This window comes from Gallus gallus, chromosome 6 (assembly GCF_016699485.2).
Source record: "Gallus gallus isolate bGalGal1 chromosome 6, bGalGal1.mat.broiler.GRCg7b, whole genome shotgun sequence".
Lineage (NCBI taxonomy): Eukaryota > Metazoa > Chordata > Aves > Galliformes > Phasianidae > Gallus > Gallus gallus.
Genome location: NC_052537.1, coordinates 10,428,897 through 10,455,303, shown reverse-complemented (window position 1 = coordinate 10,455,303; position 26,407 = coordinate 10,428,897). Strand labels below are relative to the sequence as shown.

The following is a 26,407-nucleotide window of genomic DNA, read 5'->3' as shown; positions in this document are numbered from 1 at the left end:
CCAGAGCTGATTTTCACTAAGGGGAAAAAAAAAATCTAAATTCAACTTCTAAGAACTCTCTTTTGCAATTCTAACAGCTTACCTCACACATGGGTAAATCTACTTTGACACAGGGATTTTAATTCTTCTGCAAAGACTTCTACAGCAGTGCCAAAGCCATCCAACAGCACCCATCACTTCTGCACTAAGAAGAAAGCCCCCACGGACCCCACTCAAACCTGGCACGTGTGCTCTCTGGCCAGCAGCAGCCTGCACTCGGGCAGCTCCAAGCGCTGTCCGTTGTCTCCACCACAGCTAAACCACATCCGTGCTGCGCACTGGGATCTGGGTCAGGCAGAGGTAGGGCAGAGCTAGAAATAGAGCCCATGTCCTCGCCCAACCTTGCAGCTAATGACCTGCAGAACAGTACTCAGCCTCACAAGAGTCAGAATGTAAGGTAGTTTATTTAAGATGTATGCCCCGGTGCACGGGGGCTCACTTTGCCTAAGTTGTACAACTAGTGGCTCTCAAGCAGTCATATTTATACCACACAATATGCACACCCATAATTCCGCAAAGCGAGTAATGCTAACTCATTCTAGACAGTGGGTTGTCCAATGCTAACTAATTCCGTGAATAGCTTCTTGTTTTTCATTCCTTCTTGGACATGCAAAGTGTATAGTCAAGTCTTTTTGAATACTATTTCCTTTGTCATGACTGGTCTGGTTTCCTATCTGAAGGCTTCAGACCTGGAACTCCAGGAGCTTCCTCCTTTACAACGTGCCATTTATAAGCGAAAGCCTTGCCCCCTTTCTACCAAACTCCTCCCAAATCCTGCCTATTCCTACTAAACCACTCCCCAGACTCTGCCTCTGAAGTAAGGGTTCCTCCCTCCTTTAATTTCTGTACATGTACAGGGGGCTCCCCCTGTACAGGGACCATGCTAGGGTCTCTGCCTTCACTCACTAACTCCAGTACTAAAATGCACACAGTGATACTTCCCTGCCTCTTGAAATTGTACAAACCTCCTTATGTCTGTATGGAGACAACAGGAGACCTCAAAGGGAAAACAGATGAAACACCAAAAAAGGCAAAAGAAGCATCATTTTCCCCCAAGGCACAGAAATGGGGAGAGCACGGGATAGAGCAAAAGGATGGAAATAAGAAGGAAGAGAGACAAAATGCTCGTCAAGTGTTCCATATTTTGGCTTGGTTAACCAAGTTGAGGTGGTTTGGGCTGCCTTTCTTTTGCCTGCTTTGAAAACCTAAAAGTCAGTTATTGTTAGAAAGCCAGATCTGTGGTGAGACTCTGGGAAGCCAAGTAGTGTAGCAGCAAGAATTAAAAACAGAAAAAAAGAAAAAGAAGGAAAAAAACAAAAAACACCACACATTTATTGAAACAGAAAGGGAAGTTCTGCCTAGGGAAGCTGAGAGCAGTCTTGTGACCAATGGTAATGGAGCTCAAAAATGCCTACGCCAGCACATCTGTAAAAACAATCACGCAGACTGGGAAAATGAAAACCAGCAGAAAGTACAGCAAAAATAGAGCCGCACTGAAGGCTTAAATCAGTTAATTGCCATATTTAATATTTGGTCTTGTTCCTGGACATGTACTAGATAGCATCCAGACCACAACAGCTGCTTCCTCCTGACTGCCCTTCCTTGAGCTCCAGCTAATGCAAAAGAAAACTGGGTTTGTGTGCTTAGAAAACTCAACCTAAAATATGTTTTCATATCTCATTAGAGATATAAATATTTTATTTCAAATACACTACTTTTGAAGCCCAGCCCAGCAGAACCAGATCAAAAAGCCTCCAAGCCCCAAGAGTAGAAATATAAGAAAAAGAGAACAAACAGATTCAGCATCATTTCTGGTATAGCTACCCCTAGCCTGATTTTTGAACATACATTCCTTCTTTATCCAGTAGTAAACTGTTGCATACATCAAACATTCAGATACGGAAAACATATCTGTAGGCAGGAGACAGAGATTGCTCTCGTGCAGATGGCCTGGGTCAACCAGAAACCTCCAAAACCTAGGAAAAAAAGTGGCATTTTAGACTGCTAACGAGTTAATGATATACAATCCTAATGATGGGAACTTGCCTTACCGGAGCCAGATCTACTGAAAATTCAGACAAACTGCCCTGGCATCTTCCTTTTGTGGTTAACACTAGAGACAAGAAAACTATCTTGCAGCTCACTTGCCAAACTTCGGCTGCATTCCTTCTCCTCCTCCCCACCGACCACGCTGATGCCACATCTCCTGTCCGCAGTGGAGATCTGCCACTATCTGCCTCCAGCTTAACGGCAACACATTCAAGTCCATTCAGCAGCATCCAGCACAGCTGGAGATGCATCCTTTCTCCATCCCAGCTTGGCCACGCACCACCTCCTTCTTCAAAAGCAAAGAGGAGTACCAGAGAGGGAGAGCAGTTCGGAGCGGCTCTGTTTTCCACTCTATGGGTCCCTATTTTTATTATTTCCTCGTCTTTATAGAGACAATTTCAGGATTGTTGCAATCCCTCCCACTGATCATAATACTGAGACATGGGCAAAACTACTCCAATCTTCCTTGCCATAACGATTCAGCACGGAACGCAAAGAACAGATGCATACAACCTTCCCCCCAAAAATGTCATGCACTCCTAACATTTTTCATTGTTGGATATTAGGAGAGAACAGCACTTACAAACACACCTGCTTCCACACAACCAGTGACGGTAACTCTGTGTTACCAGGTGTCGGTGGCCAAGACCATTGGCAGGATTACCTGAAAGCTCTGGGGTGAGTTCAAAGTCTGCAAAGTACTCAACCTTTCTAATATTCACCTCAGCTTATTTTCAAAGCTATGACCAACTCCGCTCACCGATAAGAAGCAGATGAGAGATAAGATAACAAGCTTGCATCTAGTTATCTGACTGCTCTGGAAATTATGAATATTTCAGTAACAGACCGAAAGCCTCAGAAGTTTCTCCTACAGACATCCTGCTACCCCTCCTTTCTTCCACCCTCTGGTTTCCTATACACTAAGGGTATAGGAAACGGCTGCCTCACGTTTTTCTAACAGCTCCATGGTGATGCCCACAAGCCGCTCAGCAGTTCCCACTGCCATCCCCTGGAGCACCTGGGCAGGGTGGTTCTCAGCATTCCCCTGCTGTCAGTTCAAAGAGTAAACTGTAATTCCAGCCCAACACAAGAACTTCAGCTGCAAGCACTGGGTAAGAACTAGCAGCCTGTATTCATTTCATGGGAATTAAGCTACACTAACAAAAAAAAAAAACAGTGTTTAATGACAATAATCTTTCAGCTCACACTTGCCACCCCCAAATACATTAACACCCACAACCCACCTGCAGCCCATAGAGCCCTCACAGAATGCCTCAAAACAAGTGCAAAGCGTGCTCGGCGGGCACTCCACACTTCTCAAGCAGCACTAATTAGAAATACATAAGGCTGATACCTCTCTGGGGATGGTCGGTGGCACAAAGCCTCTGTTCTGCACAGAGGGGATGGAGAGATGGGTCCAGACTGCTGAGATTAGGGCATGATTCCACAGCCATGAGAGTGAACGTGTGGCCTCCAGTAAACCTTGCTAACCACTCTAGGCATTTTAACTAGAAGGCGGCACACTGAGCTGTTTGCTACGGAGCATATGATGAAACCCTTCAGAATCCATCCCCTCCTTGAACTGCACACGCAGAGGGCAGAGCTGACAGCTCACAGCAGAGCAGTGGGCCGCCATGACCGCGGCCACGTAACGGGCTGTGTCACTGTGCACGTGCTGTGCCGAGCCGGCAGCAGCAGCTCCCTGGGCTGAGCCGCACGGGGCTCCCCGTCTGTGTGCTGTGTGCTAAGAACAAATCAAATTGCTCGGATAATTTCAGCTGGTTTAGAAACTGAAAAGCATTCCTTGTGGGGTGTGTGAAAGCAGGCACGTGGGTTAACCTTTTAATTACGGGATGCTGTCACTCCAAGAGGATCGCTGAGCTGCTCACCCGCACAAATAAATCTGGCCCTCACAGCCCACAGGAGAGCCCTGTCACAAATTAAGAGGAAGCACATAACGAGATGTGCATATCCACAGCAGCATGGGAAGTGCAGAAACCCAGGAAGATAAACCCAGGAAGATGAACCCGAGTAAACTGCAGCAAAGGAGATGAAGAATTTAAATCTATGGTCATGCGGATGGCAGAGCTTTCCTCAAGCAGATGGGTGACACTCAGATTAGCAAGGTATTAAGGAAAGCAAAGCATTAACACCAGTGAGGTGCTGCTCAAAAATAGCCGAAGTCTGACCTGCCTGTCCCGGCTGCATTGGTGCTGACCACAAAGCCGCAGCTCCTCTGGCTTGGGGGAAAGGAAGGGAGCTGGCAAGGAAAACAGAGCACAGTTGGAAACAGCCTCAGCAGTTCAAGCCAAAAAATGAACAGCAGAGCAGATAATGAAGCAGCAGCCATGTCAGACAGAGCACTGCTCCTCCGGCAGCGAGACGCAGAAGGCTCAGTGGGAGTAAGCCCTTCCCTCAGGTAATGATCAGGATGGAATACCTCTGCTGCATGCCTGAGTAAGCAAGCAAAACAAGGGACTATTGATTATGCTGGTGTTCCTGACACACGGGATCCAGCAGTGGGATCACCTATGTGTGGGGATTGTCCCTTGTGGGGCATCTCTGGTGAGATGGAGCTGAAAGCAGCACCAGGAGGGAGCAGTTACCAGCTCAGCAAACACTGACCCAGTCACGTCTCAAGCCTCCACGTGCCATCCAGCACCACACTGCTGGCAGGGACACCTCCCACAGTGCCCTCCTCACTGCAGAACACACTCACTATTCCCTATGGACGCAAAGGACACACACATAAGAGATTTTTAGCCTCCTGAACAGCCTATTTTAAGAGCACAGGAGCCAACCTGACACTGCTGTTGCTGTTCTGACCAGCACCATGTTCAGCCAGTCCTGCTCCACAGGACTGCTCTTTGATCTGTGCTCTGGCAAGCGTCCCATAGCTAGATCTAGGGAGTGAAAAGAACATTTTTAAGATCTTGCAAAGCTGATAAAATATGGCATTTTAAAAGGAGGTCATAAAAAATAATCTTCCATGTAGAAAGATTGTGAAAATTGACAAGCAGTCCCCTGGCGCTGGCAGTGCTTCTCCATAAAGCCATGGAGACATTTCAAAGTGCTGCCTGGACCGCTAAGGAAAAAACTGCACTGTTTTAGAAGAGATAAGATCAGGTACTATCAAATCTTCAAACCAAAAGATATTGAGCAGTCACTGTAATGTGCATCTGGGCTTTAAAAAAGCACTCAGGCTTTTTTTGTTTTGGTGGTTTCTGTGGCACTGAGGGTGGGGCTGCACATGCAAAGCCTGCAAAGAACAGAAACACATACGAAAGTTGCTTTTAAAAGCAAGCATGTTGTTATCTGTCCTCAGGCAGATAACAAAAGCCTCCACTGGTTCTGAATATACCTACACTCACAAGTATTGCATGTGGGCAAGGGGATGAAAGTACCGCAGTGTAAATCCCAATGAAATATGCAGCTCACCCCAAGTTGCAGTACCACAACAGCACTAAAAAACAAACAAACCAACAACCTATTACAGGTTTTACTTCATGTCACCAGTGAAATAATGCAGGGACTTGATTTGATTATGAGAAAAAAAACTGGTACTGGTCTGACTCATTCTTGATCAGCTGAATTACCAAAGCCTGGCAGCATCTGAGGGGCAGTGTTCAGGATAACCCTGACTACAGCAGGCAGACGGCACCCCTGGGCTCGCTGTTCAATGCATTGCTAACTGCAAGCACCTTACAACACGGCCCAGTAGTAAAACAGCATCATCCATCAAGTACAGGCAAACCAAGAGGATTCTGCATTCCCATCTGCCTTGCTGGGATCTCTCGCCCTGCCCAGCAGGCACGATGGATCCACAGGAGATGGGCAGTACAGAGCAGCACTGGAGAGTCTCCTCATGTTCTGGACGAGCAGCAAGGAGGGATGAATGTTTACAAAGTGTCAGGAGATCCTGGGAAAGAGCAGCATGAGCAGCAGGAAGGACAGCGTACATAAACAGCACCAGGACAAAAATCAGGAAACTTATTTCACAACTTCACTAAAAGCCATTTTTTTTGCTAAGTAATCAACTTCCTTGCACTCTCTGTTAAATAAGATATGAAGGGCAGGCAGGGACGTAAAATATACATGCATGCACTTACATAAGCAGTGGGCCCTGTTATTGTAGGTGCTGCACAAATTGTTGATGACAATGGGATGCATGTCCCCTGATGGAGGGCACAAACCTCAGGGTCAGTCAGCAAGCAAGGAAGTCTCGTACCAGCAACTGCTGCATCCTGATTCATCTGTGATCCACACTGAACCAGACACTACAATCAACAGAAATCTCTCTGTTCTGTGTATTACCCAGTCAGGCCAAACTGCTGAAAGGCAGAACCAAGCCTCAGGATAAATGTCAAGTGATGGAGGATTTGTCCCAGATCACTGGCATTACTTTTTTTTTTTTTAAAGCAGAAGACTGACAAATAATACAGTGCACTGTAAACATGAGCACATCTTCTTTCCCTTCTTGCTCTTCCAAAATTTGATTCAAATTTTGCTGACACCTCCAAGTTCAGTCATGAAAATTAACTGCATTCCTACTTGCAAACAACCTTTCACCTACAAAATTATAAGACGGGTTAAAGTATTTTCACATTATCTTCTTACCACCCCATATTTGCAAAGGGGACTTTGCGGTGGCTTTTAGCTTGCAGCCAGACAAGCAAGTTCTGGATGAAGGCTGTGCTATGCTGTCCCAGAAGCTTCTCTACAGCAGGACACGCAAAGGTCCAAGACAGCAGCGTGTAGGTCTTTAGGGAACCCCCACACTACTCCTTCCCTCCATACAGGACTACAGAGCACAACAGGTCTGTCCTGAGCCACGCATCAGCCTGCAGCTGCCTCCTCCCTAATTACTCAGAGGCTCAACAGAACCAAAGTTGTCTTCATACCCTGAGTGACTTCTGTATACGCTTTCATATGGAGTATTTTCATATGGAAAAAAATAATCCTTACCTGCGTTAAAAGGGACTTGCAGACAGGAGTTCCTTCCTATTTCAAAACACTTTTCAAAGCTCTACATAAAGCCACATTTATTGATACAGACCCGTGATGTATGTTTGATGGCTGGACTAGATGATCTTAGAGGTCTTTTCCAACCTTAACAATTCTGTGATTCATCAGAAGAGCAAGCTGAACTGCATTACAGCAGAATCAAACAAAAATAGGAAGAAAGGCAGTATTCATCCCAAGGCATGACCTAGACAAAAACAGTGGGTGCTCATGCCCTCAGGAGCTTTTTATTTCCTACTTTTTCCTCTAACCAGCAGCAGCACCCACTCTCTCCTCCCTCCTTTCCCCACTCTCCCACAGATCTCTATGAGCCCTGCCCACCTCCTCTTCCTTTCCCTCTTTCAAAGGTTTTCAAAGGAAGGAGAACCAGCCTGAGAGGATCAGGAGGACTGTAAACAAACGATGGCCGCGTTCAGCAGTGATCTCTGGCCGCTGAAATGAAAGGCACAGCAGGCTCTGTAATCACTCAAAATAAACTCCTCTGACGGCAGCTCCTGTGCTGACCGCTCGGTTATGCCTCTGCAGACTGTTACAGAACATTAAGCACTAACAAAACTTTTTCCCCGTATAAACCTCATTCGGTAACAGTGCCTTCAGTCTGACTAACTGAATTATTGGATCCATTCTTTTCCCACCCTTCTCTCAGAAGCTGCAAAGACCAGGCCGCTGCACAGTGTGAAAAAAGCTTGCAAACGGTCCCTTTGCTCAATAGCTGTAATTTTATTACATGGGGAAGATAATCCTCCCATTGAAAAATATTTATGGTTTCGGAGAGGGTTGTTTATGTAAGTTTAGTAGCTCAGAAATCAAAACAGGCGCAAAGTTCTCTCCTGGCTGAGGGATTACTCCGGCCTCCTGGAACAGCCCTTGCATTTCTCCACAACGCAGCCCCGTGCAAACAGCTGTAGCTTCACAATAGATACACTGTGCAAGGAAATCCCTGAAAACAATAAACCTTAACACAGATGAAAGTTGCCGAGTTCTCGTTTTGAATTTGCAACAGGGTATTTGCACCTCTGAGCTTCAGTGCTTCCCAGAAGCAGATACTCTCCTCTTCTGAACTCCCCACTATCTCTCTGCGGCTGTACTAACACAAGATACAGTTCCTTGAGGCTTGCTCAAGTCAGATCTTTGTTATTCTACCCCAAGTACTGCAAGGGACCCACAAACAGAAGGCTGAACAATGCCAGGGCCTTGCCATGGATTTAGGTAGGGTGTGACAAGCTTAGAACAGACAAACAGCCCCAAAAAAGCTTCTTGGATTAAAAGGAACACTTGCTAGCCACAAGGCATTAGCTTCCCCAATATAAATAACCTGGGTTGAACTGAGTTAAAACCTCACAGTTTCTAAAAATTAAATCTAACAACACTGCCATCTTTACTGATGAAAAACCTACTTGCCCTGCCAAAGGGATCTTTTTAACAGTACGGTTGTATACCGCTGGTTACAAGAAGCTGCTCAGGACTAAGGGAGAAAGCATCCTGAAACGTTTTGAAGCTGAACAGAGTAAGACTAGCTACTTGAATGGAGAACTCTCATCCAGAGGTTGACTTCAGAACTCACTTCAGAGCACAGAATTTGACTTGGTACCGAATTTCACTGAGTTCTAGACAGGTTTTTCTCTCCAGCTGTATGCACATGACCTCCTGAAAAGAATAAATACTATTTGTCTCCAAGCTGGTTGTCCAGGCAAAGTGTTACATTACAGCATCTCCAGACTAAGAATTATATCGCTAACCGTTACCAAGGTGTGCTGAACTACAATGCTGTTTTTCCTCCATGCCCTGTGCAGAAAGGCAGCACCTGGTGCAGCACACTTGCTGTACCAAGCATCGGGAATGCCACTGAGTATTCCCTCTTATTTTGGCACCTAATTGGATGTTGCACTGGTTATTGGGAAAGCTATAACATCAGGAACTCCAATGAACCAAAAAGCAGCTTGCGAAATCCCACTGTTCTCGAGACTGACCAACACAGGACTAAAAAAAACCCCAACCACAACAAAATACCAATCCCTAAAGAATGATGACAAAAAAAAGCCATCAGAAAACAATCTTTCTAGCAAACAATATTGTGAATTTCCTCAACTGGCTTTTGTCTGTAAAGGCTATAAAAAAAGACTACAATATAGACTATAGAAAAAAAAAGACTATAGAAAAATATACTCGAAGTTACACGGACCAGTGCTAAGTACAAAGACTAGACAGAAAGAGAGAGTGAAGAGCTGCTGACAGGATACCACAGAATGGAACTTTCTAAAAGCAATACTTTAGAAGTACACAGCCCACAGTGCACACAATATATTCACCACTGGATAGCCTGTTGCCAGCTTCCTCCTAACGTTTCACATGCCTACTGCACACTGAAGTCTCTTACAAATGTATAATATCACATCCAGGCAGAACACATTCAGTAAGTGAAAGTAACGCCCCAGTACTTTTCATATGTTTTCCAAACTACTCCAATAAACCTTCTCCATCAACTACCAGAATATGAGCACTATAAACAGCAAAGTCAATCTCTTTATAACTTTGTACTTAAATTACACAGACTGACATGAAAACTAAACGAGCCACAGCTAGAAACAGCCACACATGCTGCAGCTGCTGCTGATAGCCAACAGTGCCAATGCCAAGCATTTGAGATGCTCACCTGAATCCAGCTCCTGCATACCTCAGGTTATCTGTTCCAGAGGAGTTAAACAATCTTCTTGCAGGCACTCAGATCCCCTCCCCTCCGGCCCTATATCTCCACCCTCCTCTCTTGTGTGACCACATGGTGGAAAACTCCTATTTTCCTGGCTGGCCTTTCTGCTGGGTGAGGCAGCCAAACCAGCTGCGCAGTCACACAAGCACAAGCAAGTCCTTCCCCTTTCGGTGGCGGCAGCGAGTCATCAGCGCAGCTCAGCTGAATGTCGAAACCGTACCTTTAGTTTCCTAATCTCCCTGTCTATTTTTAACTGGAGTCATTCCCCCCCCTTCCCTGCCATGCAGGCAGCTGCAGAGAGCAGCTGGCAATAACGGAGCACTCCATCAGGCCAGTTTTCCTGGAAAACACCATCCACAGCCCTACAGCAAGCACACGAGGAGCAGCTGATATGCTCTGCAGTGCTCCCCTGCACATACAACTCAAGATAGCTGAAACTGGGCTGTGTTCCCTCCCTTTCTGTCCTTCAGGTCCTGTGCCCAGGACAGCTGAGCATCGCTACTCAGCTATCCAGAGGACTGCTACTTTCCTGCCATAGCTCATGTAAAGCAGCTGAAGTCCCAGACGGCATCTCTTATCCATAAAATGTCCAAGGAGAAAGGCACAGACAGGTCTGGAGAAGCAGCTCACAGGACAGCCAGCCCCTAACTCAGCTGCAGGAGAACCTGAACCACCTGACAGAAGTGGGATGCAGGGCTACAGGTCCCACTGACTGCTCAAAGGTTTGAGCTCATCTCCTCCATGAAGTCCAGTGTTAGGCATAACACACAAACCTTGAATTCTCTCCTCATACAGCAGAACAGCTTTAAAATGATTGGCTTTAAAAGGCGCTGCACAGTCACCCTGTAAAGTCAGCCAAGCAAGGAGAGCACTTTCATATATGGCCAGAGTTGTTCCGAAGCTCGGCAGGCTGATGGAAGGCGGGTATGGAGAGCACAGGCTGTGCAGGGCACCCAGCCACACAGAACAGCATGAAGTTGGGCTCTCAGCCTTACCAGGAGCACACACTTCCAGGAGAGAAGTGGAAAGCAGGCAGGTCACCCACCCAAGGTGGCCTGGCTAAGTGCTCTGTACCTCAAAAGGGCACAGCTTGGTGAAAGCAAGTTAAAACACTGACTCTGGCTCAGGGCTGCACAGCTTCAGCCATGTATGCTTTTGGACGTGGGCAGCTGAAACAGCTTGAGTCCTTTCTGAACTACGCCCTTTTTCTTATAACATGTTTTTGGATGTTACCTGCTACGTACAGTACAAAATATTTGAACAAAAGAAGCTCATTGGAAATGTCATTGATAGAATTTAAAGCACATGCGGACAGGACAAACACAAGTATTAAAACACTGGAGAAATCACTTGTTTAAATGCCTGCAAACCCTGATGTGGATTAAAGCATGGCAAGATGCAGCACCTAGACAGCTCAAACTGACAGATTCAATCCACCTGGATTCTAGGAAACAAAGCCACCAATCAAATCAACCCATCAGCTATTAACTTATTTAAATTTAAGCTTTGTTACTGAGTCACAGTACTTACGGGCAGCTGAGTAATGCTGCTGTGGCAAAAGGTGATGGGACTCAGTGGGTGCTCCGTGGCTGCTGCTGCCCGAGGAGCGAAGCCTCACGGTGAGCACCCAGCCCTGCCGGGAGGTCTGAGAATTGCTCCCCGCTACTCAGACAGCAGCAGCCCACAAGGACACGTTGCACTTACTGCTGTGTGGATAGCTACATATCTTTATCACTGTTTTCTGCAAAAACCCTTCCTGGCCTCCAGTTACTTCAGAGACAGGACACTAATTTCCCCATCCACGCAAGCTGCTGCAGAACATTTCTTGCTCCTGTGACATAAAAACATTACCTACCTATAGTTCTTCCAGCACAACAGCAAAATGTAAGTGAACTCGACTGGAGGCCAGGCTTTCCCCCTCTGCCTTACCTTCCTGATCCAGTTTGCAGTGAGGGCTGTGTGCCTTGGCACAGGGAAGGAGGTTCCCTCCTGTTCCCACCCCGCCGGACTCCGTTCCTTTCCCAATGAGAACAGAATACACACCAGCAACAAAAGCCTGCGCTAAACAAAGACCTGCAAATCATTTTGCTTCTTACCTCCTGGAAGAGGGGAGTTTTAGGGGAGAGGAACCTCCCTAGCGGTGTTTGCGGGCACTGGGATCTTGTGTTAATGATTTACCCAGTAGTGTTGGATATGTGGTTTATTATTATCAGCCCTTTCTGCCTCAATCTGCATAACCAAATGAACTGGCACATGAAGAAGGGACTTTAAACAGAAGTGAACGCCTCAAAGCTCACTTATCCTATCCTAGTTTAAAAATACATTCAATTTATGTGTGTGCGTGTGTACATACACACACACACACACACAAAAATCAATGCCTGGAGGTCTCCTCAGTGTGTGTAAACATACGTCTGTGTACACAAACCAACACCTCACTGCCAACCCCAACTCATCTGCCCAACCCCATCTCACTTCCACAGAGAGATTCCGGAGCAGAATTACCTGCAGATGTCTGCAATGTCACTCTATCAGCATCAATTCTGTGATCTCTTCCCACTGAGCACACAGATGAGAAATTTCAGGACTAATTACACGGCACACTACAGGCCGCAGATTCCTTGTTGCACAAATGACACCGTGTCTATCTGGGTCAATACATAACAACGGGGCAGAGGACAGCAGCCAACTTAATAAATCACTTCTCATAAGAAATGCATTCAAATTTGACCACAACGCTCCTGCTTACTCCCATAGGTCTTATCTTTATGCTGTATTTTCCTAGCCATCTATGGCTGTGTGGGTCCAGAGACTGGAAGGCACAGAGTGCAGCCAGCCTTGTTCTCCCATGGCTGAGGTGGGGCTAGGAGGAGAGCAGCTTAACAACTATTGCAGGTAATTAGGAGTAAGCTTTTGGAAGCTCATCTTCTAAACGTTTAATCATTATGCATTTAAATATTGCATGTGTCCAGGCAGATGCAACTTCGTATCACGTACAGCCCTAAACAAACTAAAAGAAATATGCTTAAAGAACTTTTCCAAAGTACCTGCAAAGCTTTTTTTTGCTGTTGTTTAGTTGTCATTTGTCCCTTTCCTACAGACCTTAGCCAGGACATATTCAGACAAAGGGCTACCAGGAAGGACAGCCTGAAGTGGTTGCATCATTTTCCTTCCAAAGGACAGAAGACCTGGGAGCGTGCTTCCAGTTAAGCGGCTGTTGCTTTGCTTCACGTCTACCTTCCCAAGCACTGCTGTGGACGATGATCACCACAAAAATGCCTGAAGTCAGCCACAGAGTGTGTGTCTGTTTGTCCCTCCCTAATCAGGAGATGAGCTGTGTGACAGAATGCTAGATCTGGGGCCGATTGCTGGCACGCCAAAGAAATAACTACTACTGAGCTTCAGCACAAATGTTTCCTTGTAGCTCCAGCAGCATCGACACTGGCTGGGGAGCATCCTTCCTGAAGCCTGGCTGGGGAAAGTCCTTCCTCTTGCCCTGGCATCTTAAATCTGCTTAAGTACTAAAAGCAAAAAGTCACAGCAAGTAGATGATGTTGGGTCACCTCCTTCTGTGCTCATCAGGAAGGAAGGTGGGAAGTAAAGCCTAGTGGAAGTAACAGGTCCTACCCATTCACACCAAGGCGACCCAACCCAAGTCCCCAGCACAGCAACACAGACGAAGGAAAACAGTGGTATGGTACAACCGCTTTGATGATCACTTCCCAACTTGAAATACCAGGAACTTGCAAGCTTTTCTGCAGGCGTGGCGCACACAGGTGACAACATTACCTCCAGCTGAGCCACAGGCTTGGCCAGGAGACCACAAGCAGAGAGCTGTAAAAGTGGTTTTCTATAAGAGAGAACGCCCAGGAAGCTGAACTCAGTGAAAAGAAGAGGTCAGCAAAAACAAAATTTAAAAGCAACTGGTAAAGAAGAAGTAGCTTAGAGGTGAGATAAGTCAGTTTTTAAATGGCTTCCCCTTAAATTACTAAGCAGCACTCCTTGCAAAGCAGGGCTTCAATGAAGCAGCTACGCATTTTCAGGAAGCATTTTACGGGGACCAGCACAAAGGTATGCTTCTTGCTGGCTACCAAGGACCACCATCAGCACAACACAAAGGCAGGTATGAGCTCAGCCTGGTTCTGTATTTCTAGGATCATCATCTACCAGAGAGGTCCCATTCAGATTGCTACACATGAGCAGCATAAATCCCCGCATTCACCACGCGTATCTCACAGAGAAAGTATCCTAAAAACCTTCTGAGCATCGCTTTTTCCCTTTAACTTATCTGATTCTGGTCACTGATGCAAAAAGCCAGCAAAAACATGCCACAAGACCACAAAGAAGTTAATCCCATCACCGTTTGCTTTAAAACACTGCATTCAACAACAGTTTGAGGACATATTTTTAAACACTTTGAAATATAGAGCCCATTCTCTTCCAAGTGAAGTTTTTTGGTCTTACCCACAACGCGACTGCCTGATCATTTGAAAGGAAACGACTCTTACTGTACTTGATTACTGTTTGCTATGAGCATCAAACCCTCTCCTTCATTTAGCATTCAGTGCCACAGTGTGCCAAACAAGCCACACCAGTGGGAAACTGCTGCCTGTGACTCTGCTTCAACATTTCATCCCCAAATCTAGTGACCTGGTTTATAGTAAACCCTCTGTGCAATCCGTAGCACAGATCTCTCCAGAGATGTTGTGAATGCAACAAACCCCATCTCCTCAAACTTATCACTTCCAGCTCCAAGGTGGGTTTTTAAATCACTTTTCTTAAGCTGAAATGCCTTTTTAAAGCAAACAGAAAGAGGAGAACGTTGGTAAGTTTCAAACAGCTTCAAACAATTGTTCAGTGCTCTCAGCTCTGTGACCCAGAAATGAAACACTTCTTATTAATGAGATAAAAACCCACATCTCTAAAACAAAGCTGTTCTGGCCAGCACTGCTCTACCCTTCTGAGGGGCTTCAGCCAGCAGACGTGTATATTCCTCCTTTATATAACATGATCTTAAGCAGGCTAGTAGGTAAAAAGACAAGTGCAGTGGAGCACCAAAATAAATAAATACAAATTAAAAATCCCATCATTGAAAGAGGAAAATCCAAAACCACTTCATCCGTATTACAGCATTAACAGCCATTACCATTTCTATGAGCAAAGTAGTTAAGAGAGGACGTTTACTTTTGAAACAGAAGAAAGCTCATCAAAAATATCATAATTGGGTTCTGACAGATACTAGAAGCATTAATGAATACCTTGTAGAATTGCAAGTCCACCTTTCAAACAAACTTCCATAACTGCCCAGTTAAGGGCTTAGCTCTATCCAACACAAAGGGTGACTTTGGAGGTCTATGAAACACTCATCAGCTCCAGGAATTGCACTTCCAGAGAGGAATGCTGTGTCATACAATGTGTGACTCACAGAGCAATGTCCGGAGGAAACCACGCTTTTGTTTCTCTCCCTATAAAAAACTCAACCTGCTTTTAAGTTGAACCACCTTACCCAAACAGAAATCTTTCTGCCAACAGAGAAGCTAATTTCAGCTTGCCGGAACACGTGTGCAAAACTGAAGGTGTACTTCAAATCACCAGCAAAAATGATGGTCACACAGCCTGCCACCAAGCCAGAGTCACCTGCAAGCTCAGCTGAGAGCTTCCCCTGCTGCTCCTCTTCGCGCTGCTGTATTTCAACACGTGGCTGTACTCCGACCCCATGCCAGTTTTGCAATCCCCAACACTCTGGCTGGCTGATCTGTCCCTAGGGCAGCTCCCCAGCCTCTCCCTCCTGTGTCTGACCCTGCACATGGTCACGGGACTCCACTGAATTGCAATGGCTCCGAGGGAACGCAATGCTCCCTGGGTGCTCGCTGTGACACAGCTGTAAACAGCTCAGCAGAAACACCAGTGGGGACCCCACAGACCTGAAGGTCTTCCAGGCCACAAGACCTTTCGCTGCAGATAAATGAGAGCACTGCCAGCCATACAAACAGCCTGAATTCCACTGCAGCCTCATCTCACTGGAAGTGTCTTTGTGAACGTGCTCGTCCCATGTGTACACCCTGCTGCCATTCCTGGTGAAATGCCACAGCTGTTGTCCTTGAAATCAGCACTGAAACACCTGCATTGTCTCAGCAGGGACTCTGCCATCCCCTGGGCTCTGGTATGGCACAGTGGAGTGCAACTCCTCCGAAAGAATCAGGGCGGCACAGTGTGTTACTGCCATCTATTCACACAGAACACGTGCAATGAGACACCCAGATCAAAGCAAGTGTTTAACACCACTTTGGTCACAAGTTAACCTAGAAGAAGGAAGCTTTCAATAACAGCGAACAAGAGCAAGCTGCTCTTTTCAAACTCACCACTGCAGCCAGTGGGACACTTGTCACATGGCAGGGAGTTTTCCATGTGTGACTCCATCCCACATCCACACCTACAGCCTGCCAAGTGCCACTCCTATTCTTGATCCACTTATTTTGCTTCTGAGAAGTCCCATTATCCAGGTGTGTCCAAATCATCTGGCTGAAGAAGTCACCACAGGGGAATGCCAGATTGGTTTAGTTGTTTCACAACCAACACCTCAACCCAAATGCCTGTTATAGGCACCTAACAGTTCATTTTTGCCACCAAATACTCTAATGGAACACACTGATTTTCCCATCAAAGAGTTAATTCCTTTGTTATCTGCCCTACATCTCACTATGACCTGCTGGTCCTGTACACCAGCAGTCTGGGACATAGCAGGTGTTCTGGCTTCTGTAAAGTCTTTGACAGAGCAAGCTGTGTTTGCCTTAATCAGAAACATGGCACGTAAGGATGGAAGGCAGCTGTTGCCATCCAAGAGCAATAAAGAACCTTTCCATAAAGCAGCCTCACTAATCTGAGGCAAGGCCGGCTGAATATAGCAAGCCACTGATTTATTATGCATAAACAGAGCCAAAATGGCCATACTTGGGACTTACACACAGCACTGCAAGGCAAACATTCTTCCTTTCAGAAAATGAAGCAGTTCATACCGAACACACATCTCACTAATGCACAGAACTGCGGGCTCACAGGCCTGCCCAGCGAACCCTGTTTTAAAACAGTGAGATCTGAAATGGTGTTAATGCTGGTTTCTATGCAAAGAAGGGGCAAGGAAGTGAGAGAAATATTTTGTTTCCTCAGGTTTCCTCAACCCTTCAGCAGCAGCACCTTTCTGCAAATGCTACCTGCAGGCTTTGCAGACACTCTCTTACCATCCAGAGGAGTTTCTTATTAACCTATTACACCCAAAAGCACTTTCCAGTAAAAGCGAAATTAACATCTTCTAAAAAAAAAAAAAAAGCAAGAGTTAATATGTGCCTGCTTTGCACCACAGGTCAGTGACAGGGTTTCTGCCTGTGGAAAAGGCTTTTTCCCATCAATGATAAACCAGCTCAGCCTCACATCCTGAGCACTGTTTGCGTACCATGAGAGTTGCACTGAATTCAAATCACAGAGAAATCCAACTCCTCAGCTTGCAAAACATTTGTGCAGTGTGTCAGCGAGGTGGCTAGGTGGGTTAAATGCTCCTGAACACACAACTCACCCCTGCTGCTCCCACAGCGAGCGCCCTGTCCTCTCTGTCTGGCTCAGGCTGGGTACCCCCTTCAAAGACTCTGAAGGCAAAACCCAAGTCAGTCAGTGATTAATCACTGCCTCCAGCTCTGTTTTTTCCCCACCAGCATAACTGAAAGTAAATGTTCGGAAGTTGAACAGCACTGACTCAGATATACCCACCTATCCAGCAGCTTATTAGTAAGCACGAAGGGGATTAATAGCGCAGAACAGGGCTTCAGTTATCCACTTCCGCCATCGCAAGGGCAGGGGGAACACCACCACAGAAGCGATAAGGAACTGCCCGCAGCACAGCCCGGTGTTACGCACCCCATGGCAGCGCAGCAGGCGCTATCAGCGCCTCACAGGCAGGAGCTGTGCAACATCATCACCTAACACGAGTTCTTTCGGGGCCGCCTCCTCCCAGGGACACTGCAAGGGCTGGTTTCAAAGGCTGATCTGGTGAACGCAGATCGATAAGCAGATGGAACGGAGCTTGGTGATCCTGAGGTGCTCATCGCAGAAGGATGAGAAGATCATCAGGGCGGTGTGCATACACAGCCCTTCCCGCTCCTCCCCAGGACGGGCAAACACATGGCAGTGCAACAGCACAGGCTGCTTCTGGAGCGGCCCAAAATGTGGCCGTACTGGTGGCTCTGCCAATTGCTAGAGTGAGATAAAAGCATTCCTGCTTCCTATTTTCGTATGCTGACCTGCTCTATCTTGTTTTTATAGCCCTGACTGCTGCGATGCAGACAAGAAACACGGAACAAAGATCGAAGTGCTGGGTGCTTAGCACAGCCTCTGTGCTCCTGACACCAGGGACATCAGTAGGGCATGGTCCTACCAGCAGAGCATCACTGCTTCCTGTGGGAAGCATTGCTTGTGCTGCAGAAGCACAGGGTACAGGCAAGCATGGAAAACAGGGGAGATTCTATTATAGCAGAAGTTATGAAATGTAAGTCACGCTTTATTTCAACCTGACTGCTTATAGCCAGCTAAAACAATTGGGAGACACTAATACCACACAGATTCCCAAACAACTAGCCTCGTTGCTTGTGGCTGCTTCACAGGGAAGCATTCACCACAGTCTCCTCTGAGACCTCCATATGCTAGCTCATGATGGGTTTTCTCTCTGGGGAAGGTATTTACAGATCAGGCTGCCATTTGCTCTAGTCCCATTTCAGGACAGACAAGTATCAATTCCGCAGAAACATTACTACCTGATCCTTCCACCAACACCACTAGATCTCTGTTGCAGATACATCCCCCAAAAAATTTACCAAGATACAAACTCATTCTATTTCTTATGTGCATTACTACAAGCACCAGAATTTGTGTCTAACTGCAGTGCTGAGCACTAAGCTGAGCAAGGTTAGTCATCCTGCTCCCCTCATGGCCAAGGCTCAGCAGCTTTGACCCCAAAGAGGATCATTCTGCTAAATGCTGCATCAATTTCTAAATCTTGGGGAGCTGGGAACTTAAGAAGGACGAATGTGCACAGATTTCATTTGCAAGTATCAGGTTTCAGTTCAACTTGCTTCTCCTTAATATACTTAGCTTTACTGACCAGCCTGTGTACAGCCCTACTAGAGAAACTACTAGTTCTCTCAATATTAACAAAACAAATATACTACTCTGTATACACAGAGCAATGTTTGCTAAATTAATCTGTGGTCAAATATCTGAAATCTTTTTCTCTTTGCATGGTGGTATTTGCGTTGACTTTTTTTTTTCATTTGACACCAATGATAAAGGAAAGACTACATTCATATCTTCCAAACATTTACCAGATCATTTCTATACCTCTATGCCTGAGAGCAAACCACCACGCCATTCTGATCTCAGTATTGATCTTGCAAGTCACTGGATAATCAAAACAGAGACGAGGAGAACCATCCTCCTTGATATCCTGTAGCGCTCAGTTACTCCCAATGGATCACCCAAATCCAGAAATACTCACGGTAATGTGGCCCACAATGGGTGAGGAAGACGTGTAAATTAACTGGACTCCACCACCCTTCCCGTGCTCTTGGAAACTCAAGCCACAGGAAGCGTCTGTTTCTTTTTAAAGTTCTTTGCTGCTCCCAAAGGATGACACTACTTGGATATTATTACGCTGCACGCTATGATTTCCTAGAGTAAGAAGAAATCATTTCTTCCCCACCCACACCAGAGAGGCCTAACTCAGAAGAATATCCTGCAGAGCTCCCCTTGACAGTCCAACACTGTGCTTCAGAAGAATCACCAAGAAACGTTTTACCTCTACAATTACAGCTCACAAGAATGTAATTCTACAATGAGTCTAAAAGAACTTCAAGGAGTAAAGATAAACATTTGAGTCTTCTGCAGAGGTGAACTTGCTCTCTTCTCCCATTTATTTATGTAGTTATGAAGTGCTACTTCATCTTCTACAGCCCACACGAAGCAAAAGGTAGCAAACGCATCTTAAGACCTCGGATAACACGTACTTAAATGAGAAGCAAGGTGTTTGCTTTCACAAACTGTCCCATAAGCACAAGCAAAGACTGTTTAGTCTATATGTTTATAGAGTTTTCATCCAAATTAATTGCTTAGACTGAATACAAAAAAAATGGAATAGCATTGGGAAATTTTGCAGAACCTGGAAATTGCTTAGAATGCCAACGAAGAGTTAAAATTCAGTCTTATTACAATGAAATCTTCCATGGTGCAGTTATGGTTTTTATTTTTTTCCCTCATTGGGGAATTTCCCTGGCCTCCCTAGGCAAATTACAGTAATTTTAGGTTTGCTGCAGCAGTTCTTACATGGATGGGAGGAGGGACCAGCAATCTCTGAATGCTGATGCTGTACATCCAAACTTTAGCTGAGAAAATCTTGCTGGATTATTAAAGATCCATTGTACCCACAACAAAAGGCTTTAATCAGCTGGAATCACAGGTCCTTTCTAAAACACTGCCTCATATTTAACAATATGGCTCCAAAAAACCCTTAATTCACAGTTTTGTGGAGTGTCTGTTACTGGAATAGTTAAACAGAGAAAGACTCTTTCCCTTCACAGACTTACTGTCCTTCCCAGGCGATAATTTTTTGCCATTCATCAGGCTCTCCCTTCTTGTTAAGAGAAGAAAAAACACTTTATCTTGCACATTTGGTTTGGGTTTGCCTCAGATGGAGAGATTTCTTCCAAAGCAAATATTCCTGCAATGTAACAGGGTGTGTGTATATATACACATACCAGGGGAGAAGGAGAAAGAAAAACCGCCCTGCTATAGATACGAAGTTACATTAGGAAAGACATAAGGAAAGAGAGAATATGAAAGAGAAACAAAGTCTTTATCTTTTTACAGCTATACGCAAGACATTGACATGCAAGACACTAAAACCAGGTTGAATGCTCCAAGAGAAACCCAATGCCAAGAGAAACATCCAATGACAGTGACACTTTGTTACATTAGGAAAGACATAAGGGGAGAAGAACACAAAATAGAAATAAAATCCTTATTTTTTCTACAGCTACGTGCACCATGTTGACCCAGCCACTAAAGCCAGGTTGAATGCTCCAAGGAAAATACTGCACTTATCCAAAAATATAGATTCAACTCCTGGCTTTTGCCAAAAGAGGTGTTATTTCTGCTTAGGACAGACTGCCATCTTGGTAGTTTACAAACTGCATTTCTGCACGTCCAAATTAAACATCAGGAAAGCCAACCCCACCTGCAAAACTTGAACAAGGTGTGTAAGCAGATAGAAGTACCTGCAGGCCATTAAGGGGAAAGCTCTGACACCCTTGCTGAAAGATCAGCATAGCTGGGTGGAAAAAGAGCTAGTGGATGTTACAGAATTACCTCCTCTAAGCTGAAGAATGGTCCAACCAAACAAGCAGGAGGTGGAAGGAAGCCTGCAAAGAGGAGCAAGGAGCTCCCAAGCAAATTCAAGTACAACAGAAAGATGGCAGCAGGGGCAGGAGACACACATGGAATTGAGGAATGCTGTCTGATCATGCAAGGTTGGGGTGAAGTAAGCCAAAGACCACCTGGAATGAATCTGGGGAGTGATGTGAAGGGTGACTGGTAATACTGACTCTCAAGAATCTCATGCTTCACACACAACAGAAGTCCAGCACAAGGATGACATACCATTGATGGATGAAGATGAGGTTGGGGAACACTTAAACTGTACATAAACAAGCCTATAGGACTCATCCAGATGCACTCACAAGTACTGAGGGAGCTGGCTAATGGTGCAATGCCCCTCTCAATTATCTCTGAATAGTCATAGCAACTGGGAGAGGTTTCCAATGCTGGGGGAAAGCAAATGTCACCCTGTCATCAAGAAGGTGGATCCAAGGGCCTAGTGGCCAATCAGCTTCACCTTGATTGCTAGGAATAGCTTATCCTGGAAAACATTTCCAGTCACACAAAAGGCAAGAGGATAATCAGGAGTAGTCAGTATGGATGTACGAAGGGAAAAAAAATAATAATCACACTTCACCAACCTGATTGCCTTCTATGATGAAACAACTGGCTTGGTGGGAGAGGGGAGGGCAGCAGAATGTTGCTTGTCCTGATGTTATAATACTAGCAACACCATCTCCTGTGTCAACCTCAGACAAAATAAGGACTAGATAAGTGAACTGAAAACAGCTCAGAAGTTGTTGATCAAAAACACAAAGTGCAGTTGGAAGCCAGTTAGTAGTGGTCTACCAAGGCATTGGTATGAGAGCTAACTCTGTTGCACCTCTTCATCAATGAGTGACCTGGATGGTGGGCAACGTGTACCCACAGCAAGTTTGCAGATGACACAATGGGGACAAGTGTCTGATACAACAGAGGGTCACACTGTCCTGAACCTTGACAGTCTGGAGCAAAGGGCAGACAGGAACCTCATGAAGTTCAAATAGATGTGAAGAGAAGTCCTTCACTTGGGGAAGGATAACCCTAGGCACTAGCACAGAGCTTTGCTAAGAAGGAGCCATGGCTCTGGTTGACATCAAACTTCCATGAGTAAACAACACAACCATGATTAAAGAACTGCACTCTCTGCTATGGAGAAAGGGTGAGAAAGCTGGGAGTGTTCTGCCTGCAGATGAGAAGGCTTAGGGGAGAGCCAGAAAAAAAAACCTAACAAGCTGTCTCATTCTTGAGGTTGAGATACAGTTTCCAGTACTTAGTAACTCACCTTTGCTACACTCTGCTTTCATAATGGCTCTTTTCTTCCCACAGTGACACAGAGGTCAGAGATTGGAAACATTAAAATACTAGTCCAAAGTTTCATCAGACTGCCTGGTATCATCAGATTCCTTTTATCTCTCTTACAGCTTCCATCTCTCTTGCCTATTTTGTGTGTTTTGGTACTGTTGTTTTGTTGTTGTTTGTTTTTGGTGGCAGTGGTTGGTTTGGCTCAGTTGTTTTTATTTTTTGTGTGTGTTTTTTTATTGTCATTTTGAACATCACCTTATCTATGAACATGCTTCCTCACCAACAGTTTAAAAACCCCTCCGTTCCACAAGTGCTCTGAATTGCATCTACAAGCTGAAGGATGAAAGCAAGAAGAATGAGACATGGACACCCATCACTGACCAGGCATTTACATCTTGCTTGTGCAAGATAACAGAAGTCTTAACATAGAGATGACCACAGAACTCTCCAGACTTGCAAAGAAAAAAAAAGAGAAAGCTAAATACAGATCAACTCATCTCCTCAACGCCATAAAAGCATTAGCAACACTGCCTCTATGATGCACATTGTAACTGGTGTTTCATTAAAGCAGGGATTTTGCTTCTCATGGACGGAGCACCGTTGAGATGGGGAGAGCTGCGTCGAGGGATGGCAAGCAGGAATGTCTCTGACTTTCACCTCCCAGCTGCCTCCAGCTCTACTGCAAAGGGTGAACACAGGCTGTCCTCCAGAACCAAACTGCTCCCAGTGATTCTCCATCAATTAACATGCTGCTTAACATCACCATTCGCAGTCACCACCACTCAGACACCATGCAATGTAAGCTTCAGGCAACAGGGAGAATTCTCAGTATGTAATGCTGCCATGACCTGCTTTCATAAACAAAAGCACTCTACTGCCCACAGGCAGGTAACACTGAGCCCCTACATCTGTTTCATCTTTTTGACGTATTCAGCAGTCTGTTTAGGTGAAGAGTAGGTAAGATTGTTTCTTAGGTGCAGCGGGTTTCAGGGCTGCTTACTGATTAGAGTGGACAGCCAGCAAAGTTGTGTGGTCTGTACACACCAACCTGCCTGCAGAGCCAGCAGCCTCCCCCAGAACTGAGAGCTCTGCTACAAGAGCAGCATTCCAGCCACAAGATGCCAACAGGTGCACCTGATGTTCAGACTCAACCACTGCTCTGCAAAACAGACAGGGACACTGGGATGCCCAGCACATCACTATTGCACTGGATCAACCCAGCAGAGCAGCTTGTGCCAAGGTAATGAACATTTTGCTGAGGCCACAGGGCTAGAGTGGGTATTAGAAAAAAAAGAACTGATGCACACACACACACAGAGGTATATGGGATCAGAAGCTACAGGAAGGAAATACAGCCAGCAGAGAAAATCTGCCTCAAAGAATCAGGCAGCTACAACCCGCCCCTACATGCATTCTTTGAGTGGTCCCAAATCAGAGAAGTGTAACTCCTGCCAAGGGACTGCTGCAGGACAAGCCAGCCTTCTTGTGATAGGCTCTCACAACAGAACCTCACCATAACTTTGGATCGTTCACCTAGTGACAAAAATAACTGCATTACTTCCTAAAGTACGCTGTGTGACAGGACAGTATGACTCAGATGGACACGGTGGCTTTTTCTCCTGGATAAGAAAAGCTACAGGCCTTCCCATGATCAATGATTTTATGAAATCAAGATTTCAGTAGAAAAGAACTACAATGTTTATGAATTGCTGGCAATACCAATATATTCACCACAGCCCTTTGTAAGTCAGAGCTGCTTAGTTTCTCATGGTGCTCAGAACACAGCTGAAGAACACAGTTGCTACACAACTAAGCAAATAAAAAGTCAAGTTTCCGCAGCCATCATGCATCTCTTAAACAAACAACACCAATAATAAAAGCAAAAATCAGTAAGATCTACTGCAATCCCCAGTGCTGTGCTGAGGAGCCATGTTCATGCAGGTTAACCAGCATCTAAAACCAGACTGCGGCTTTCCAGAGCTTTCAGTGCTATAAGACGGGCAACAAGGCTTGTGAAGGGCTTGGAGAATATGCCCTATGAGGAGCAACTGAAGGAACTGGGGCTGTTTAGTCTGGGGAAAAGGAGGCTGAGGAGAGACCTTATTGTTCTCTTCCAGTATCTGAAAGGTGCTTACAGTGAGAGCGGGGTTGGTCTCTTCTCACTGGTGAGAGGATGAGGGGAAATGGCTTCAAGTTGCACCAGGGGAGGTTTAGGTTGGATATCAGTAAACACTTCTTTACAGAAAGGGTTGTTAAGCAGTGGAATGGGCTGCCCAGGGAGGCGGTTGAGTCACCATCCCTGGATGCATTTAAAAAAATGCCTGAATGTGGTGCTCAGGGGCATAATTTAGCGGAGGGTTGTTAGAGTTGGGGCAGTATGGTGAGGTCATGGTTGGACTCAGTGATCTTTAAAGTCTTTTCCAGCCTGAGCAATTCTACGATTCTAAGTGAAAACTGATTGCAACGGATCCCTGGTAAAGGTTTATTAAAGGTTTATTAGAGACTTCCATTCTAATTTTAACCTCTGAGCACTTTTAGGGTCAGTAGCTTCTTATTTTTGTTTTAAAGATCAAAAGCCAAGAGACCAGATAATCCACATAAAGATTTTCTCCTCCTTGTGCTATTTCAGAGAGTTATTCAGAGTTCCAGGGACCCTTATGTGCTGCTTAACTTATTGTACCAGAAGCAGTAAATTACACAATAGTGCTGGACCAGGAAAGCAAACCTGGTTGAAAAGGAGACAAATTCCCCCACGAAACAACAGTTTGCACAGCAATTCTTCACCATTAGTACAATCCATGGTAGGGAGCAGAAACCTCCATTTCCTTTCCTTCCCATACCAAAATGGGGAGGAATTCTCCATTCCATTCCTAAATAATTGTGTTCAGTGTCATATGGGCTCTGTTGGCACCTGTAAAGCTATTTCATCCACCCAGATTTTTCAGAAGCATTCCAAAAACATTCTCCTTGAGTCTTTATTTCATCTTCAAACATGAAAATCAGCTATGCTGTCACGGTTCTGCAATTCTCCTGCCTAGTTCCATGGCTTCCAGCTGAATACCCTAGCAGAACAGACCATAAAAATGTTAACAGAGGCCACAGCTCCAGCCCTACCCTGCACTACCCAGCTTTCATGGCTTCAGGACGGACATTCTCTGCAGCTGGGATTACCTGCAGATGCTCATCACAGTGGTACACCTCCTTATGCAGCTGTCATTACCAGCCATCATGGAGGAACACAAGCTTTTTCCATGGATTAGAACAAGTCCAAGACCTCTGAAAGGAGGATGTGTGAAAGCACTCTTGCAAGAAATAGATCTACTGGACACAGGGGATTTGTTCTTCATTTTCATTCCCACAGAGGTAATTCTTTAGGTGCAACCTAGCCAGCTCATTGTTGCATTTAGAAGAGTTGAGGCCAACAAGAAACCGAACAAAAGAAAGAAAATTGGCCTGTCCCTGCATGAAGCAGCTGCCTACAAGGATATGCCTCACTTGTAGCACTGTGCCACGGCCAAAAGGCTCCACTCAGTTACTCTGACCATGTCAGCATCTACATTTATTTCCTGGTCAACTGTGTCCAGACAAGTGTAGTGAGAAGCAGGGTTCCTGGGTCTCAAAACTGGTGCTACTAGCTGTACTACAGACTACAGTATTCACTTCTTCCAAATTATCATCTGTCCAAACAACTCCTCCTTGTTTCAGCCTTCCCCTCCACACCTACAAGCTCACCACGTACACACCAATGGAATCCCACAAGCTAGGTGACATCTTTCTGCACTTTCAGAAGCCGATGGACTCTTCCATGTGAGCCAGAGGAGCTGTCAGTTA

At 45.5% G+C, this 26,407-nt stretch overlaps 1 protein-coding gene across 23 annotated transcripts in view; it reads right to left on the bottom strand.

Moving 5' to 3' along the window:
- The window catches only part of SGMS1 (sphingomyelin synthase 1), a 96,543-nt gene that overhangs the window by 22,304 nt on the left and 47,832 nt on the right, over positions 1-26,407 (bottom strand). For 2 of the 23 annotated variants that reach the window (XM_046942704.1, XM_025151464.3), the window contains exon 1: positions 17,579-17,663. The exons of 10 other annotated variants lie outside the window; for them this stretch is intronic. The gene's annotated coding sequence lies outside the window, so the exon portion shown is untranslated. 11 more of the 23 variants (XM_046942703.1, XM_040702228.2, XM_025151463.3 and 8 more) reach the window with 8 other exon arrangements.